Source organism: Halictus rubicundus, chromosome 9 (assembly GCF_050948215.1).
Source record: "Halictus rubicundus isolate RS-2024b chromosome 9, iyHalRubi1_principal, whole genome shotgun sequence".
Classification (NCBI taxonomy): Eukaryota; Metazoa; Arthropoda; class Insecta; order Hymenoptera; family Halictidae; genus Halictus; species Halictus rubicundus.
Window position 1 is genome coordinate 1,400,834 of NC_135157.1, and position 20,139 is coordinate 1,420,972.

At 39.5% G+C, this 20,139-nt stretch overlaps 2 long non-coding RNA genes across 2 annotated transcripts in view; one reads left to right on the forward strand and one right to left on the reverse strand.

Moving 5' to 3' along the window:
• Positions 1–20,139, forward strand: part of LOC143357319 (uncharacterized) — a 283,862-nt gene that overhangs the window by 234,755 nt on the left and 28,968 nt on the right. The gene's annotated exons all lie outside the window — the stretch shown is intronic.
• Positions 13,460–14,029, reverse strand: LOC143357289 (uncharacterized). Its single transcript, XR_013082795.1, has 3 exons — positions 13,980–14,029; positions 13,835–13,899; positions 13,460–13,482 (listed from the first exon to the last, which is right to left on the reverse strand). It is a non-coding gene; the product is annotated as an uncharacterized LOC143357289 (long non-coding RNA).

Consider the following 20,139-nt stretch of genomic DNA (forward strand, 5'->3'; position numbering starts at 1 on the left):
TCTGCATTCGCTCTTAACTAAACTAAACACACTCACCCTACGCGACACTCGACCCAGTCATCTATACATCCACTCGACGCTATCGCGCAGCACGCAACCCGATATTCATTCGTACAAACATACTTTCTTAAAACTAAACACATGGCGGAGACGTGGCGCCAGCTTGTCGCCGCCACATCACCCCCCCCCCCCCCCCGCCAGTGATTGACACACGAAACTTGTAACTATCACTTGTGCAATCACGAAACTTGTAAACGGTCCGGAAATCGGACTTTCCTCCCGGACCGTGTAATGCGTGCGCCCGCATTTGTCGAGGTCAGGATGGGAGGCGGCAGCGCCGGCCTCCGCGATGATGGCGATGATGAGAGCGGTTGCCCCGTGCTCTCGGTTGGCGTGGGTGTTGGTGGTCCTTCCAACTGGCCCGGTGACGCTGACCGCGTTGCCCGCGTTGTTGTCGGCGGTGCTGGATCTGTGGCCAGCAAGTACGCCGGCTTTAGGCGATCCACGGTGACGGTGACTGGCTTGCCCCTGATGTCCAGGGAGAAGGTCCGAACACCTCGGTTGAGGACCCTGTATGGACCGTCGTACGGCGGCTGGAGGATTCCCCGCACGGCATCGTTCCGCAGGAACACATGGTCCGCCGTAGCAAGGTCCTTAAAAACGAAAACCCGTTTTGCCGAATGATTACTGCCAGGCGTCGGGGCGAGGGTCGCGAAATGCTCGCGCAGCCCCGCGACGAAGTCCCTTGGCAGCGGCTGCGACTCTCCGCTTCGTGGCGTCAGGAACTCCCCTGGTAGGCGCAGCGTTTCGCCGTAGACCAGCTCTGCTGCTGTGGACTGCAAGTCTTCCCTCCAGGCTGCGCGGATGCCCAGCAAGATGGTGGGAAGGACTTCTGTCCAGCGGACGTTCTGCTGGCAGCGGATTGCTGCCTTGAATTGACGGTGGAATCTTTCCACCATCCCGTTTGCTGCCGGGTGATAGGCCGTTGTCCGCCAGTGGGTCGCACCTGTCAGCTGCGACAATGCCTGGAACAGACGGGATTCGAATTGCCGACCCTGGTCGGTAGTCACGCGCAACGGGGTTCCGAACCGGGAAATCCATCCTTCGTAAAAGGCCCGTGCCACGGTCGAGGCCTCTTGATCCCTGATGGGGAAAGCCTCAGGCCAACGCGTGAATCGGTCGACGCAGGTCAGGCAATACCTGAACCCTTCTGAGACCGGAAGAATCACAATGTCTATGTGTATATGTTCGAATCTTCCGGTCGGCGCGTTAAAACTTCCCGGCGGCGCGGAAACATGCTTGCTTGTTTTGGCGCGCTGGCACGGAATACACCCGCGAGCCCAACTCCGACAGTCGGTTTTGACGGACGGCCACACGTATCGCTCCGTCACGAGCCTTACAGTCGCGTTAACACCTGGATGCGCCAGGCGATGCACGGAGTCAAACGCGGCTCGTCTGAAAGGTCCCGTGACGAAAGGTCGCGAAGTTCCGGTCGACACGTCGCAAGCCACCTCGGTATCCGAACCGGAAAGGCGCGTCCATTCGAGGCGCAAATTGTTTTTTATTTTTCCGCACAGGTACGCCTGGAACTCTGCGTCGTGCCGCTGAGAGTCCGCCAACTCGACGTAGTTGAAGGGCTCTGCGACCTCCTCAGGGGGTGCAAGCTGCCGTGTTATAAAAGTGACCAGTATTTTAGCGCTCTCTAGTGCTCAGGGCCCGAACTAATAACAGTATATATATGTAGATACAAACGCTACTCACTCACACACAGATACTCGCGTGACTCACACAACTCTATTGTAGCTATATGTACTTTCATGTACACGCGTACAATTAATCTTTTAAGTGGAAAGGGTAGAAATTTATACAGCTTGAAATATATAAAAATAAATATTTATTATAAATCCATTTATTTTCTTCTACAATGTTTCTTATAATAGGTACGCGCTATCTCAAACAAAGGTGATTCCGTTTGTTGAATATTTTTCAACTTTCCGGTTAATATATTATTGACATGTTTCATGTACATATTGAAAATGTAATTAAATATATTTTGGAAAATATTGTATTGTAATGTAGTGGCATGCTCGGTATGTGTTGTGTTGAAACTTACATTTTCTTGTAAATATTTTATAGCTTTTTCTTTAATATTAGTTTCACAAATATGATTCATCATGATTGAATGACAGATATCAATTAAGAAGGCACTATCGAATAATTTTTTCAATTCCGAAACTCGGAACAATAGTTTGCAGTCTTCGCAGTCAGACTTCAAGTTCTTTGCAACAGCAGCTAATATGTCTGTTACATGTTTGTCATCTACACTATTTAAAAATATGTTTAAATTAGTAAAAGCATGTGTAACTTCCACATGTTTTCTTCTTGCCATTTCAATAATGTGCTTTGTATGTACAAAATATTGTGAACAATCATCTTCACAATTCACTTTATTCGATATCCTCCGACCAAAATTATTAATAAAAATACTTTTGTAGTAATGTTCAAATGATGTGCACGTAGGATTTACATTTCTCACTCCGTGGCTACGGACTACACTAAAAAAGTTTTCTAATGGGTCCTGATTAAAATTTCTGCCAGCAAAATTAATTCCTACATCCTTTAATTTATAATTTAATTTAATAATATTTTTTAGAGTGAATATCCAGTTTTTTAATACAACAGGATGCGTTTTATCCATCGGTTTATTTTTTATAAATTTCATGGATGAAATTATTTTAATTGCTTTGTGCCAAATGTTCATGTTAGTGGAATATGTACTGCTATTGGAGTTTTCACTGTAAAAATGATTGAGACTGTCGAATAAATTATTAAAAAACCGTAACAAATCTGCTGTATGGGTTGCATCTGGTGGTAATACTGTACTGTCATCTCCCTGAATGTGTTTGTAATTACAATAAAAATGAATTATTTTAGCAAATGTTAAGCTGAAAACTTGACTACAATACGCTACTTTCATTTTTTTAATTTGTCCCTTCTTTACATGCTGGTCTGTAATTTTATTCAAAAGACGATTGGGTCCATTAGTTTTATCTATTTCTGTTGGATTAGGATCGATAAAGGATTTGTTTCTTCGGTTAATAAAGCACTTCATATAGAACTGGAAATATTTTAATATACGTCTGTACTTGTTAGCTGACTCGGATCAAGTGGCTCGTTCAATTTGGTTAGGTTAAACCACGCTCGCGCTAGGTGTCGCCACTTACGCATACTACATAAGTCAAATGTATTACATTTTCAACACGCCTTCTTACATTTGACTTTTCACAAGACATTTCTTTTATTCTTTACAGTTATTCTGCACGCATACGGATTCAGTTATATTATATTTAACAATTTTCTGAAATACATAAATTTCGCTTTACCTAGACTTTTTGTTAGTACGTCTGCTACATTATTTTGAGATTCAACTTTAACTATATCTATAATACCTTTGTCGTAGTTTTCATTTATGTAATGATATTGAACTTCAATATGTTTGGAATTTTTTGTGTAATTTCCAAACTTGGCTGTCGCAATTGCCCCTGCGTTGTCTTCGAATATCCTCACTGGTTTTGTTATTTCGATTTTAAAAGTGTCTTTTAACATATTTCGTACAAAGTTTACATCGGTTACTGCCTCTGATAGGGCTATATATTCTGCTAATGTGGAAGATTTCGCTACCGTGTTTTGTTTACGTGACTTCCAGTAGATTACATTATTAAACAATCTTAAAAAGTATCCTGTTGTAGATTTTCTGTCATTACAATCACCTGCCCAGTCTGCATCTACCATACAATCTAATATTTCCGTATTACAATTTTTCTTGTAAGTTAACTTTAGTTCTTTGGTCGAGTACAAATATTTTAAAATTCTTAACGCGTATTTATAATGAGTATTAGTGTACGAGTTTTGAAATCTGCTTAAATAGTTAACGCTGTACGCAATGTCAGGTCTTGTTCCGGTACTTATATATAATAGCTCGCCAATTAAATTTCTATATTTGATGCATGTATCAATACTGCTTGCAGGTTTGAGTTTTAAATTTTCTTCCATGGGTGTGCTATACAATTTTGTACTTTCTAATTGATATTTTTCTGCTAAAGATTCAATATAGTTTTCTTGACTTAAGGTCATCATGTTTTGTTCCATATTGTGATCAATGTTTATTCCAATGTAATTTTTTACTTTACCCATATCTTTCATTTTAAATCGATTTGACAGTTTTGACTTTACTTCATTAATAATCTTTTGATTCTTACAACATATTAATAAATCATCAACAAATAATAATATATATGTTTCATATTGTTATTTTCTTACGTTATGGATGGATGGGATTTTATTAATGATTACCTCGCCTCTCCATTTTGAACTCACTATATTATATATACATAAATATAGATTATCTGTTTATTTCTAAACTTTGGTATTTGGAAACTAACAACACTCATTACTTAATATTATGTTCCGAAAATAAAAACACGTCTTCTCTCTGAGACGTACATTGCAAGAAGGAGGAGACACGCGCGAATACACGCTCACCAATTTCACAGAACATCAGAACAAAAAATAAAACATTGCCAACCTCTGAAAACCTAAAACTTAACACCCTCTCTCAATGTTTTATCTTATATATGGAACACTTTATCCACACGCAACCATATCACACTTCTGCAGCGCACGCATTCTTATAATTCATCACTCAATATACCCTCTCTTAATTCTAGTCCTAACTCTTCAAAATTCGAATAAAATTTAATGCGATTTAGACCTTTCGTCAGAATATCCGCTAATTGCAGCTCAGTGTTAACGTATTCAATTAATACAATTTTATCCTTCAAAATGTCAGAAACAAAATTTAATTTAACATCTATGTGTTTTACTCTTCTATTATTCTCTGGATTCTTCACTAACGCTATACATGACTGATTGTCTTCGAAAACTTTGAAATTTGGAATTTCCAGACGCATGTCCTTGAGTAATTTCTTATACCATATTCCTTCTTGCACTCCTGCACACAATGCTACTAATTCCGCTTCCGTACTGGATAATGCCACACAGTTTTGTTTTCTTGTGACCCATGACACCGTGTTTCCAAAAATTTTTATTAAATATCCTGATACTGACTTCCTGTCCTTGGTGTCCTGTGCCCAATCCGAGTCCACATAACACGTCAAAGGCATTGCTTCTTTATTTCTAGTATACACGAGTTTAGTGTCTTTTGTTCCTTTTAAATATCTCAACAGTCTTTTTAAGTGTACCCACACTTCAGTTGAATTTTTGTTCTGAAAACGACTTAAATAATTTACAGCATAACTTATATCTAATCGCGTTCCTAACATTAAGTACATTAAAGCACCTATCAGCTCTCTAATAGGTTTGCGATCTTCTGCTTCAACTTTTACATTTATATTTAATTTTGCTTCTATAGGTGTTAAGCAGGGATGGCAGTTATCTAATTTAAATCTCTTTAAAATTTTCTCCAAATATCGTCCCTGATGTATTTTTAGTATACCTTCTTCTCTGTTATAATCTATTTCTAAACCCAGAAAATATCTTAAGTTTCCAACATCCTTTAATTCAAATTCCTTTTGTAAATACCTTTTGCAATCCTCAATATTGTTCATATCTGTACCTGCTATGATAATGTCATCTACGTATAGTAACAAGTGCATAGTATTACCCTTAATTGTCTTAGTATATAAACAATAGTCACTTTGGGATCTCTGAAATCCGTAACTCAATAATGCAGTATTAATTTTAGTATTCCAACATTTTGACGCTTGTTTAAGCCCATACAAAGACTTATTTAATTTTAATATATTACCTTTTTTGCAGTTAACTCCCTCTGGAGGATATATATAAATATTTTCTTTCAACTCACCGTTCAGAAATGCAGTTTTAATGTCTATTTGTTTGAAATAATACTTAAACTGGTTACCAATTGCCAGTAACGCTCGAATTGTACTCATTTTTGCAACTGGAGAGTAGATTTCTTCATAGTTAAATGATTCCTTTTGACCACACCCTCTCACAACTAATCTTGCCTTAAATCTATCTTCTATATTTGTTTCAAAGGGTTTCAATGCAAATATCCATCTCGTGTCTAAAATCTCAGTTTTATTTTTAGCATTGACTTCCTTCCACGTCTCATTTTTTTCAATGGAATTTATTTCTTTCTTCATTGCGTTTCTCCAATGTTTTTCGTCATCTCTATCTTTTAATTCTTCCACTACGGTTGGTACATCGTCCAGGAATGACATAGCGTCAAAAGCCATATACATTTCATACTCATCATATTTCTTTGGTAATTTTGATTCCCTTTTAGTCTTGCTCTTTCTTTGTTCTTCTTCTTGTGAATCTCTTCTTGTTTCAATTTCTTCATTTCCTTCTTCATTTCTATTTGTGTCTCTATCCTCGTCTTTCATGTCTGTTTCCTCATTTCTGATGTCTACTTCTTCATCTTTTTCTAATTCAATGAGAGCTTTTTCTCTTTTGTAATAGAATGTGTCTTCCATAAACACGACATCTCTCGCAGTTATAACCTTTTGTTCTTTTATATTCCATAATCGATACCCCGAGTTACAATATCCAATCATTACACATTCTGTTGCTTTTGAATCAAACTTATGTCTGAGTTCCCTTGGGATGTGTGCATACCCAAGTGATCCAAATACTCTCATATTTCCAATATTTGGTTTTTTACCAAACCATATAGTCGCTGGGATTTCATCATTTAGGTTTCCTGCACTCGGACTCCTGTTCATTACATATGCAGCCACTCTCACTGCTTCATTCCAAAATGTCTTTGGCATCCTCGCTTCGTAGAGCATTGCACGACTCTTGTCCAACAGACTCCTATTAAACCTTTCAGCCTTTCCATTTTGCTCAGGCGTATAAGGAACATTATAGTCTATATAGGTTCCATTCATTTTACAAAACTGTTTGAAATCATTAGACATGTACTCTCTCCCATTATCACATCTAAAAACTGAAATTTTTGAATTAAATTTCGCTTGGACCATCATTGAATATTCCTTGAAACATCCAAAAACATCACTCTTATTTTTAATTATGTATACGTGAATAAAATTTGAATAATCATCCATGAATGTAACAAAATATTTCTCTCCATTATGTGACAATGGTGTTACAGGACCAACCACGTCACTGTGAATAATTTCAAGAATTCTTTTGGCTCTGGTTCTGGTTCCAAATTTAGATCTTGTCATTTTACCTTTTATACATGCTTCACATAATTCTACCTTATTTACTGTTACATTCTCTATTCCATCCACCATCTGTTTGTTTATTAATTTCTTTAAATTTGAATTGCAAATATGTCCATACCTGTTATGCCATAATTTGGCTTCCTGATTTTCCAATTCTACATTTAGACTTTCAGTACCACTTATTTTAAAAGGTATCTCATATAGATTTCTTCTATAGCCAAAACCTATCATACCCTTTTTATTATACAGACTTACTTTTCCGTTTTCAAAAACTACTTTCATGTTTGCCATTTCTAATCTTTTTACTGACAATAAATTCCTTCTTAGATTCGGAACATATAGCACGTTCTGAATAGTACATTCCAGATCTTTTCCATATACATGGCTAGTTACCTTAATATTTCCAATACCTATGGCCTCCATGTAATTTTTGTCCTTCGCTACTGCTATCATGATGGGTTTGTTTAGCATTACTAGCTCATGAAAATACCTTTTGTCTCTTACTAAGTGGTCTGTACACCCTGAGTCGACACAAAATCTTAGTTCATCATTGTCTAATCTAATTGATTCTCTGGTTCCATCTGACAAGAAACAGATTCCTCGTTCATCGTTGTCTTCTCCACTTACATAGTTTCCTCGTCTGTCTTCATTATTGCTATAACCAGGTCTTCTCACATAACGGCCTCTGTGACTCATTATTCTACCTCTTCCTCTTCTAAAATTTGCTCTGCCTCGATTAAATCTTCCGTATGTGTTCTCCTGTAGTTTTGGACAATTTCTTTTATAATGTCCGGGTTCTCCACATAAATAACACGCTCCTTGTTTACATAAGAACGTTGCAGGCTTCGCTTCTTCTTTAATACGTTCAACCATGCCAGTAGCTTTTTTTCTTTCTACTTCCGCTCTTAATCTAGCCTTTGCCACATCCAGTGTCAGCTCATCAGGTGGCATATTTTCTAAAATTGTAATTACTGTCTCATATGACTTGGGTAAAGCTAATAATAAATTGCACACAATTTCCTGTTCCCCAGCTTCAGCCCCTGTGGCTCTCAACTGTCTATTTAAATCGTCAAACTTCGTTAGAAACTCCTCTAAGCTTTCTTGTTCCTCTAGTTTCAAGGTCATTAATTTTTTTCGCAACAATATTTGCCCTGGCATGCCTCTCTTCTCATACCTCTTCTCCAGGCTTTTCCACATTCCATAAGCCGTTTCTTGATCTCTAACAAATTCAATTTGTGAATCTTCCAGGCATTGTACTATTAGTGACTTACATTTATTGTCTTCTTTCTGCGCTTTCATTCTTATATCATCCTGCGCGTAATCTTGATTTCTAAACTCTCTCCCAATCCATTCAATTACTTCCTTTTCAGTTAGCAATGTCTGCATCCTGAATTTCCACGTGTGAAAATTATTTGAATTTAAGAGATCAATATTATAATAATTCTTTTTCTCCATCTTTCTTAACTTTATTCTTTTTTTTTTTATCTTACTATAACCTATCTTTCACCACGTGTTACTTATCGGGAACTCTGGGCCCATAACCTGTTATTTTCTTACGTTATGGATGGATGGGATTTTATTAATGATTACCTCGCCTCTCCATTTTGAACTCACTATATTATATATACATAAATATAGATTATCTGTTTATTTCTAAACTTTGGTATTTGGAAACTAACAACACTCATTACTTAATATTATGTTCCGAAAATAAAAACACGTCTTCTCTCTGAGACGTACATTGCAAGAAGGAGGAGACACGCGCGAATACACGCTCACCAATTTCACAGAACATCAGAACAAAAAATAAAACATTGCCAACCTCTGAAAACCTAAAACTTAACACATATTTTTCACTTCTTCTTACATACAAACAATAGTCATACTTGCTTCGATTAAAGTTTAAATTCTTCATAAACTCGTTAAAGCACTCGTACCATGACCTGGGACTTTCCCTTAGACCGTATAATGCCTTTTCTAATTTATACACTTGTCCAGTGCCATTATTATACCCTTCTGGTTGCTCTACATGCACTTCAGAGATAATTTTGCCATTAAGAAACGCGGTTTTAACATCCATTTGTTCAATGAGTAAGCTATATTGACAACAGTAAGATAGTAATAGTTTTAAAGTTTGCATTTTTACTACAGGTGAATATACATTTTCTAACCTATCCTTTTGTTGAAAACCTCTTACCACTAGTCTGGCTTTATATGTTTTATCATCTTTCTTCCTATAAACCCATCTTAAATCGATTACTTTTTTATTTATTGGCCTCTCAACTAGTTTCCACGTTTTATTTTGTTCAATGCTTTCTATTTCTGATTTCATAGCTTGTTTCCATTTTTCAGATTCGTGAGACTCAAACGCCTCCTTAACTGATACTGGTACCATAGCATCGCAATAATTTACACATATGAAATTTGTGACATATTCATCATTGAAATATTTTTTATTTGGAGTTTTACTCCTTGACGGACGCTCAGACCTTGCATCGTTTGTACTATTTGAACCTTGAATTGTGTTTGTATTACCTGAACCCTGAATTCTATTGGTATTTCTTGAACCTTGAATTGTATTTATTTCATCGCTTTCTACTGACTCGAAGCTTGGTTCTGTATCGGTTCCACTTGATTCATTATCGGTTTGATTTACACTATCAAAATTTCTATCAGATTCATCGTTGTCATCAAGACCTATACATTTTATCCCTTGTTCAATTACATCTACATGTCTAGCGTTAATTACTTTATTGTTAACCAATATTCTGTAGCCTGTCTCTGTGTAACCTAGTAAAATCCCTAATTTTGCTTTATTGTCCCATTTTGATTTGCGTAATTGTTCTGGGACTCTAACGAATACCTTACTTCCATAGATTTTTAAATGTGTTACGTCTGGTTTTTTCTTAAAGAATATTTCATATGGTGACTTGTTTTGAATTGTATTGGCTATAGTTCTGTTTTTTAAATACGCTGCTGCTTTAATAAGTTCCGGCCAATATATTCTATTTACTTTTGCTTCGTTTAGTAAACACCTAGCTGTATCCATGATGGATCTGTTGTATCTTTCCGCCACTCCATTCAACTCATGTACGTATGGAGGACACGGAATCATACGTATACCTTTCTGTCTAATAAATTCACGAGTTCTATTATTTATATATTCTTTTCCATTGTCACAGATTAGATTTTGAATTTTTTTCTTTGTTAAATTCTCTACTAAGTTTACATACTCTACGAAGCAGTTATAAGTATCAGTTTTTGAGTTTATACAATATACTTTGGCTAATTTACTGTAGTCATCTATAAATGATACGAAATATTTTTCACCATTATTACCCTCTGTCGGGTGAGGCCCATTTAAATCCGTGTATATAGTTTCTAAAATTTCATTGGCGTGACTTCTGTTATTGGCAAACGGTAAATTTGACATTTTACTTTGACTGCATATTGCGCATTTTATGTATTCAGTCTCTAAATTTTTTGGCAGTCCATTTAACAATTCATCATTGCATAATTTATTTAGATATTGGAAATTTACATGACCTAGCGCCCGATGCCATTTTTCCTTTTTTGTCATATTATTTTTTATCATTAAATTTGTACTTAAATTTGTACTTATTTGTTTATTTTTATTGTTTGTAACGAAACTCGTTATATGGTACAGATCGTCTCTTTTGACTGCTACTGCAATTAATACATTTGATGGATTATAAATTTTTAGTTGATGGCCATATGAAACTATTTTGTTTTGGTAAGTTATTTTTGAGTAACTAATAAGGTTTTTTTTCATATTACTTACATAGTATACATTATTTAGTGTTACTCTGATGTCGTTTCCATTTACTTGAAAAATTGCATTTATCTTTCCTACTTTTGTTGCTTGTAAGGTATGGCCATCACCTAATTTTACATTTACTGGTTTTTTTAATTCTAGATATTCCTCGAAAACGTTATCTACATTTACTACATGGTCTGTGCACCCGCTGTCTATAATCCAAGAGATTAAATTTTCTGAACCTGAACTAACCTGTGTTTCTATTCGTGACTCGTTTATCTCTGTTATAAATGCGTTTCCTAGTCCGCTATTGTCGTTGTTTCTTTCCTGTTGTAGCGGCCACGAGGGGTTTGCTGAGCCTCGATGTCTTCCTCTGCCTCGTGCGTAGTTTCCGCCATGTTGAAAATTTCTTCCACGTTCGAAATTGCCGCCATATTGATGGTTTCTTCCTCGTTCAGGATTTCCGCCATATTTGAAATTTCCTCTGCTTGGCCCCCTGCTGCGAAAATTTCCTCGTCCACGACCATGTTGCATTTCTCCACGTGGACATAATGCTTGGATATGCCCTTGTTCGCCGCACGTGTAACATTTTCCACGCATGCTTGCTGCGAAGGCACTTGATGTTTGCTGTCCTTTTATACTCTTTTCTTCTTTTTCTTTTAACTTTATCTTCGACATTAAATATTCAACCGTTCTTTCTGCCCTTGGTAATACGTCTATCAAATCGCCGATGTGGCTGTATGACGACGGTAAAGCTCTGATCATATATCTTAGTTTTTCATCTTCGGTTACTATTCCTCCGGCTGATTTTATTTCGTTGCACGCCTTCTCGAACTCATCGAAGAACGACGTCGCATTTTCATAGTCTGTTAGTTTTATTCTCTCCATATTATTTCTGCAGACAATCTGCAACGAGGTGGATTGTTTCAGGTATAGCTCATCAAATTTTTTTAAAGCTTCAAATGCGTTTTTTTTGTCTTCTATGTAGTGTAGTTGTTTATTGGATATCGAACTGTATATGTAGTTCATTGCTTTCGCATCCTTAATTTTCCATTCTGCCCCGTTATCAGCAGCTACTCTCTCTCTTAGAGCTGCTTCTTCGCACTGCTTGCTTTCCATGAATTTTAGTATTCTCTTTTTCCAGCTTAGATATTCTGACCCGTCGAATATTGGGATTATCATGTCGTCTACCTTCACGTACGCCATGTTCTTTCTTTGTGCTTTCGGCCACGTGTTGACTATTTCTTCTTCACTTTATTTTTTCATAAACCACAAACTCCAATAACCACGCTCTGCTACCATGTTGGATTAGGATCGATAAAGGATTTGTTTCTTCGGTTAATAAAGCACTTCATATAGAACTGGAAATATTTTAATATACGTCTGTACTTGTTAGCTGACTCGGATCAAGTGGCTCGTTCAATTTGGTTAAGGTTAAACCACGCTCGCGCTAGGTGTCGCCACTTACGCATACTACATAAGTCAAATGTATTACATTTTCAACAATTTCATATGTCCTGTCAATGTGTTCCCACTTTGCAGTTAATTGATGAACGCCATCGAGCGAGAATTGTAAATCTTTTGTTAGCAAATTGTTACGTATGCATTTCATTAGATGAGGGACATCGAATAAAGGAAATATTTCTTGATTATTAATATGAATTGTTTGCTCTTGTGAATTTTCTACCAATGCATCTATGGCTTTCACATTATTTGAATTTTGGTCACAAACAGAACTAATTACATAAAGACCAATATTTTTTGCTGCTATTACAATTTGTTTGAACATGTCTGTGACATCTAAATATGTGCTGCTGCTATTACTGTATGTATATGCGACAGTTTGCTTCCAAGGCTTTCGACCACATACGCCTTTCAGCATCCATACTGTTGCATGGTCTGCAAATTGTAAATTGCCCTGCCTGTCAATATACACACCTTCTACATTATCAGTTATTGCATTGTAATGCACACCTACAGATAATTGCATCTCATCAAAAATGAGTACGCAATATTTTTCTTGAGCTGAGAAAGATGTAATATTTTTTGCAATGGCTTCAAAAACACTACTGCATATTCCTGGACTAATGTCCAGCTGGGTAATTAATTTCTTCAACGTTACCGTCGAGGGCAATAATAGCAAATTTTGAAAAAATCTATAATTCTTCGGGCTCTTCTTCCAAATAGCTAAAGCTATTGTTTTTTCCCGCAACGTAAAAGTTCTTTTACATTGTTTCCTACTTACATTTCTGTGATAGCATGAAAATAGATTTTTGACATGCTCGGGCACACTTTTCCAGAAATTGTGGGTTATCAAATTTTCTGCAATTTCTAGCCTCTTCTTATATTTTAGCTTCTGTATTTTGCATTGTCTAAACTTCCTCTGAATGTCCACCATTACCTGGTAACTTTTATGGTTTTCCTTGGATAGCTGGCTGACAGTTGTTGTATTGAATACTTTCAAAATAGACACTGAAAAATATAATATAATTATTGTGTATTTGTGCTATTTAAATTATGTTACCAAAGACAAACGCCGCATTCACTCCGTTTGTGCATGCATTTAGTAAAGTACAATTCCGAAAATTTTACCATAATTGCACACAGAACTTAATAGAAATGAATAAAAGTAAGAAAAGTTGGGAATTCAAGCATTAAGTATGAAATATTTTACCATAATCGCACACAGAACTTAATAGAAATGAATAAAAGTAAGAAAAGTTGGGAATTTAAGCATTAAGTATGAAATATGAAGCTTAAATTATACAAGCATCTATCATGCTGCAGTTGCGCACACAACACCTCTGTACACAAGAATTCTTACTGTGTTTCTTAAGGGATTCTTTTCCTTCAGTTATTGCCTCATTGAAATGCAGCAGAAGAAATGTTCTTGAATAAGAAAATACTATAATATTTTGTAGTTTTCATATTCGTTTATAAAATACTAGTTTTTGAAATAATATAATTACCTTTTCTCCGTTTCTTTGTTGATAATACACTTCCTTGATTCTCATCCCTGGAACGCTTTATGTTTCTATGCATCTGAACATCTAATAAAAATTTTTTGTTACTATAAAGCTTAATACAAATTGGAATAAACAATAAGAACAGATTGTTCCTACTAACCTTCAGTAATATTGATACTTCCGCTCGTTGAAGGTTGATCAATGGCTCTGCTTTCATCATGATCACCTCCCGTTTCGATACATGAAAAATGATCCAGCGGAACTTCAATAGGATCTGCGAATATAAAGACAAGATATATTATCGCACATGTTTATACCATTATTTCTTAACTATATTTATTTATAAATAAATAATATATAAAAACCTGGTAAACATAAAGTTGGTACAGCAGACAGAGAGAGGCCTCGCCCCCAATATATTTGGCCTCAAAGTGTAAATTGCATACTGCCCGCTGCAAAAGTAGTTTCTCGGGCAAATGCAATAATTTTTTGTTCCCAGTCGCAGAGAGCCACTTAGAAATCCTTTTATCATATTTCCTGTCCGAAGGAAATTTGTATAAACGGCTATAATTGCCGGGGCAATTAAGTACAACGCACAATTTAGCAACCATAGCTACTCTTTCACTTGGACCAACTTCGACTCGCTTTGAACAATTCCAGTGAATTACAGTATGGATGCTACAGGACTGTACAGGACGCTTGGACGCTAGGTTAGCGTCGGTTAGCGTTAGCGTCAGTCAGAGCAAAGCAAGCGTTCTGCGCATGTGCCCCCATCACGTGATGGGGAACACCAACGCCGCCTAGTGCTCGGGGCCAGCAACTTAGTGGTTAAATTATTTGCATTTCAGCTTATGCCCCCTGGACCTCCTCCAACCTAGACAGCGCGTCGGCGACGATGTTCTCCTCCCCGGCGATGTGGCGGATGTCGGTGGTAAACTGCCCGATGAAATCCAGGTATCGGAATTGCCTGGGTGAACATTTCTCGGGCTTCTGCTGAAAGGCGAACGTTATGGGCTCATGGTCTGTGTAGACCGTGAACGTTCGCCCCTCCACCATGTGCCGGAAATGTTTGACCGCCAAATATATGGCCAACATTTCTCGGTCGTATGCGCCGTAATTCCGCTCGGTGGCACTGAGCTTCTTGGAGAAGAACGCCAACGACTGCCAGTCTTCTCCGATCTGCTGCTGCAGGGCCGCTCCGACTGTAAAATCGGACGCGTCGCAGAATAGGGCGAGCGGCACGTCGTCACGGGGATGCGTTAATAACGCTGCCCGCCTTAGACTTTCCTTCGCTTCGGCGAAAGCGGCAACGGCTTCCCTGGTCCAGCTCAACCTGGCGCTGCCCTTGAGGTTGTCCCGAAGCAGGTCGCTGAGAGGCGCTTGTACCTGGGCAGTCCTGGGCATGAAACGTCTATAAAAGTTTAGCATACCCAGGAACTGCCTCAGCTGCTTTGCGGTGGTCGGCTGCGGGTAGTTATTGATGGCCTCAACCTTGGACTCCAACGGGCTGGTGCCTCCTGACGATACGGCGTATCCCAGGAATTTGACCTGCGCCTGGCCAAAATTGCACTTTGCCGCGTTGATGGTTACGCCGTATTTGTTGAGGCGCGCAAAAACCTCCGCCAAGTGGCGCAAGTGCTCCTCTTCTGTCGATGATGCCACCAGTATGTCGTCGATATACGCGTATACGAAGTCTAAACCGCGTAGCACTTCGTCGATAAAACGCTGAAACGTCTGTGCTGCGTTTCGTAACCCGAACGACATACAGGGGAACTCGAATAGTCCGAAGGGAGTTGTAATGGCGGTTTTTGCAATGTCTTCCGCGGCCACTGGAATTTGATTGTACGCGCGCACTAGGTCTATGGTGGAAAACACTGTTTTCCCGTGAAGCGCGTGAGCAAAGTCCTCAATGTGCTTCACGGGGTACCTATCCAGCACTGTCCGCGCATTTAACGCTCGGTAGTCCCCGCACGGTCGCCAAGCGTCCTGACCCTTTTTCGGCACCATATGCAACGGCGACGACCACGCACTTTCCGACGGTCGCGTGATGCCGAGGCGCATCATCGTCTCTAATTCTCGTCGCGCGTGCCTCAAACGGTCCGGCGCGAGACGCCGGGGCCTGCAAGCCACCGGCGGTCCTGGCGTTGTGCGAATGTAATGCACCGTTCCGTGTTTTACTTCCACGGGTGTTCCCACTGGTCGCGTAATGTTCGGGAACCGCTGCAGTAATCCGTGGAACCTCGAATCACCGAAAATTGTCTTCACTGTGGGCGCCGACGGCCCGCACCCGCGCACTGAGCGTCCTGGCACTGTCATCGACGTCACTCGGTCCAAAAGTTCACCGTTACGAACGTCCACGAGGAGTTCGTAATGCGCGAGAAAGTCTACGCCTATTATCGGCTTAGACACGTCGGCCACCACGAAACACCATACGAACGCGCGACGGAGCCCGAAATCGAGGCTCAACGTGATGGTCCCGTACGTGGCTATTTCCGACCCGTTCGCCGCATATAACGCGTAGGTAGACCGCTCGCGGAACCCGCGGGTCTTTGCTTGGGAAAAACGCAGAGATCGGCGCCTGTGTCGATCAGGAATTGCGTTTTGGAGACCCGGTCGGTGATGAATAAACGGCGCGACGATGGGCACTGGTCGCTGGCCGCCATCAACGACTGCCCGTCACGTTTCCCGCCGCGGACCAATTACACGGGGGTTCGCAACGCAACGCGTTCGCCCCGAATTTAAAATGGTAGAAACATTTTCCACCACGCGATTGTGCCCGGCCTGGAGCGTTTCGTCGCTGACCGAAACGGCGCGGTCCCGAGCTCATCTCGCGTCGAATTGCGGCAAGCTCCTGCTGGAACGTGGCTGTCAGCTGTGCCATCTTCGTGCACAGCTGTGCTTCCAGCTCGCAAATCCCTGAGGCAGGTTGCACCGGGGGAGACGCGGAGGCTTCGGCTACCTGCGGGCGAGGACCCATTGTGTCGGCGATGGTGTCGGCCAGGTCGGCAACTCGGTCGAGTTCGACATCCCGCTGCGTCGCCAGAATGACCTGCATGTTCGCAGGTAATCGACCCAACCACAAGGTTCGCAGGATCTCCTCCGACACGGTAGTTCCTCCTAGGGTCCGCAGATGACGTAAGAACTGCGAAGGCCTCCGGTCGCCCATTTCCTCGTGCTCGAGGAAACGCCGCGTCTTCTGCTCCTGCTATGAACCCAGTCGCTTAATCAGCTCTGCCTTCAGCTAGGTGTACGGCTGGGCTGGGGGAGCCAGAATGATGTCGCGGACTTCCGCCGCGTACTCTGGTTTCAGGGCTCCTAGGACGTACCCGAACTTAGTCATTTCGGTCGTCACCCCGCTCGCGTCCAGACTGCGTTCGACCATGGCGAACCACAGCTCTGGGTCAGCCGGCGAAAATTCCGGGATCTTTACCGCGACACGGTTGACCACGGGCGCGCTACCCCCTGCCGGGGAAAGATCGGGCGTCGACATTGTCTTAAAAAAAACTCTTATACACTACTGAAATAAATGTGAAAACACGCACGCCGGCACTATTCGCACTACGCACGATGTCCGAGTGTCCTTAGGCGAAATTGTGTCCACGTCCGAAACACACGCGATGTATTCCCGTAAAAAAAATCACTCCCGAAAGATCACGTCGGGGTCACCAATATGGACGGTGAGTACTGTCGGGATAGGTTACGGGTAATCAGCATATACAGCTCGTGGTTGGACTAGAGTTTTATTGTGCGAGGGACGATACACCCGCGTAGCCCGCGTGTCCGCTCTCGACGAATTCTCTTACAGAACTAAACTTACGAACTAACCATTCGCTCGCTAACGCATCCTCACAACAATCCCTCTTTCTTCATTCTCACGGTCTGCATTCGCTCTTAACTAAACTAAACACACTCACCCTACGCGACACTCGACCCAGTCATCTAAACATCCACTCGACGCTATCGCGCAGCACGCAACCCGATATTCATTCGTACAAACATACTTTCTTAAAACTAAACACATGGCGGAGACGTGGCGCCAGCTTGTCGCCGCCACAACATTATTGAAAGTAGCTCACCGGGAATCCTTATACCTGCTTCTTCCAATTTTTCAGCAACGTTTACAAATTTGTTTACGTATTCAATTCTTGTACAATGTTTTGTACAGGATGGCTTTCCTCACTAGGCCTTTTGACTAGTACATATTTCTTAACGTGTCCCACGCTGCTTTTGAGGTTTCACACCTCTTGATATTATTTATTTGACTTTTATTCACACTTAAGAATAAAAAGGCAAGGGTTTGCTTCTGTTTTTGTTGGGATTTTTCTCAGGAGGTCGGGTAAACAAAAAACACCACAGCACTTAACTGTATGTAACTATATATTTAATTGTACGTAAATAGACTGCCGGTCGTGCACGTGCTCATAGTTCGGCGGTCGAGAGCAGAGAGAGCTCGGCGATCAGGCGGCAGCGGTCAACGCGTTACAAAACAAAAGAATACCGCACGCGGTTCAGGTGTCTTACGTGCGGGTACTTTGAAAATCTTAATAGTTTTTATATCATTTCCATTAACGTACGACCATAGTTCATTGCACACTAATATACTTTTCATTTGAATTTTCCAGCTTTCATAATTGTCCTCGTTTAATTTTTCGATCTTGTGCGTTCCAAAATTTCCCGCAGCCATATTTTGAGGTTATCTTAGCACGTGGTTCCAAGCAATGCTCCTGGGCCCATAACCTGTTGAAAATTTATAGCGGTGCACTTTCGCTCGACTGATTAAATGAATGTACAGTAGAGCTTCTATAATACTTATTTATTAATATAAAATGATAAGTATATCTCGAGGACAAAACGATACGCTTCCAAATCAAACAGCTCAATCGAACCGATACAAGCGCGTTTTTCATCGAACTAATTCAAAACGCACACACATCCAGCTACATACCACACACGACGAAAAACGGCTCAGTGAAGTCAACCTGAGCCAAGATGATGATTATTTTTCACAGTTTGTTCTCAGGGTGTAATCGATCTTCGCTGCGTGTCTTGCAGGAACATAAGTTGGAATCGTTTTGCGTGCTACCTAACTTCGTAGAATTTATAACGCGTATCTTAATCTTATTTGTTTCTTCTCCTCGCGTGACATCATTGGGTTTACACAATAGTTCATAATAATTCTTTATCTGAGGTTTTATTTATTGACGGTTGAACCACCGGACGTGACACTATATATACGCTTTAAGGATCAGCTTTTAACACCCAACAAAAGACATGAAACTCATGTAAAGTTTAGTTTCCAAATTTCTGCAATGCACAATAAACCAAATTCAGAGAATCAAAAGAACATTAATATCAACAATAATACCAGCGGTAAGATTCTAAAATTATAATTTTTCATTTTTAATTAAATTAATTTCAAAATTCAGTTATATTTTAATTTTTTAATTAGGTAAGACAAAATTTAAAATAATAGATTTTTTTAACAAGACATTAAACAACCAAGAGGAAGGAGTAGAATCATTCGCCAACAAAAAAAGTAGCGAAATTAAAATTTATTTTAACGAAAACGATGTCTCGAGAGGCATCGACATTATAGAGTGGTGGGGCTGTCATCGCAAGAGATTCTCAATTTTATCGTTAGCAGCCCAAAACTACCTAGCTGTACTCGCGACGCAAGTTACGTGTGAGCGTTTATTTTCAACTTCAGGAAATATAGTAACTCATACGCGGTCGCGGTTAGTAACAGAAAATGTTGAAAAGTTAAGTTTTCTACATCTTAATTTGAATAAAGTAAGTTAAATTACCAACTAAAGTAAATGTAGTAATATTTAAATTATAATATTTATATTTATATTCATGAATATATTATATTGAAGATATCGCACATGATTTAATATATATTATGTATTTTATATTATATTTAAAACTGCCATTTTTACCACATTTGATTATTATGTATTATTTTTTAAGAATTTCTGGTAGGTTAATGATAGTTAATTAATAAGTTATATTATTAATAAGTTTATATATGTTGGTTAGTTAAATAAATAAATATGCGCAGGGTTGAATATATATAAAGGTAAGGATATATTTAAATGAAACGTTATACATGTTCAGACAGAGAGAGTACTTCGCGCTGTGCGCGTTTGTAACGAACCCACGA